Raw genomic sequence first — 913 nt, 5'->3', positions numbered from 1 at the left:
TTTTGGAATGCTTATACTTGAACTCAGGACCTCACCCAGGACCTTACAAATGCTAGATAAGTACTCTAATTTTCCCTAGGCCGAATATTTCTACAGTGTTTACAAACTTGAGTGATCTAAACATTTGGTTCTGAAAATGGATTCTACTTTGAAGTATGCATATCAACTATTTAAAATAATTAGATCTTTACATTTTCTGATGCTGTCACTGTGAGTTACTGTGAAGAAACTGCACTGCTGTAGACTCACAGGCAGCAGGAACAGATGCTCACAGTACTCAGAACCACAGACCGATCACGCATCCCTTTGTAGCAATTTTACGATGGACAATCCCAGTGCATTGTTACTGAGAGCTTAAATCCAAGAGTCAAGCTTAGCCTTGGGATATGTTTGCTTACTCCACTCATGCCAGGCTAGGTGAAAATATGTGTAGATACATTAGTATCCTTCAAGAGCATCCTTAAACTAGAGAGAAAACTAGTTCTGTATGTGAACTCAGCCTTCATAGGTGAGCGGGAAAATTCTGAAGCAAACTCAACACATTTTCTTAGAAAGTCTCTGCTAGGCTCTTTCCCATCTTGCAAGATGGTGGGTGAAAAAACTGAGAAGCCAGACACTACCAAAAAACCCAAGGCCCAGAAGGCTTCTGCCAGTGGTACTGGTAAAAAGGGTAAGGTAAAGAAGGCAAAAAGTCCAAGAAGGGGCAGCCCCACTGCAGCCAAAATCCTGTCCTGGTTAGAGGAATTAGTAGATACTTCCCATCTGCTATGTATTCTAGAAAGTCTTTGTACAAGAGAAAATACACAGCTGCTAAATCAAAAGTTGAGAAGAAAAAGAAGAAGAACTGGTCGGTGGGGACAAGAATGGAGGTAGCTGGGTGGTTAAGCTCAAAAAATGCCTAGATACTACCCTA

The sequence above is a fragment of the Octodon degus genome, unplaced genomic scaffold, assembly GCF_000260255.1.
Source record: "Octodon degus isolate 3935 unplaced genomic scaffold, OctDeg1.0 scaffold00109, whole genome shotgun sequence".
In the NCBI taxonomy this organism is placed as follows: domain Eukaryota; kingdom Metazoa; phylum Chordata; class Mammalia; order Rodentia; family Octodontidae; genus Octodon; species Octodon degus.
The sequence above is the reverse complement of the archived record's forward strand: the minus strand, read 5'-3'. Positions refer to the sequence as shown.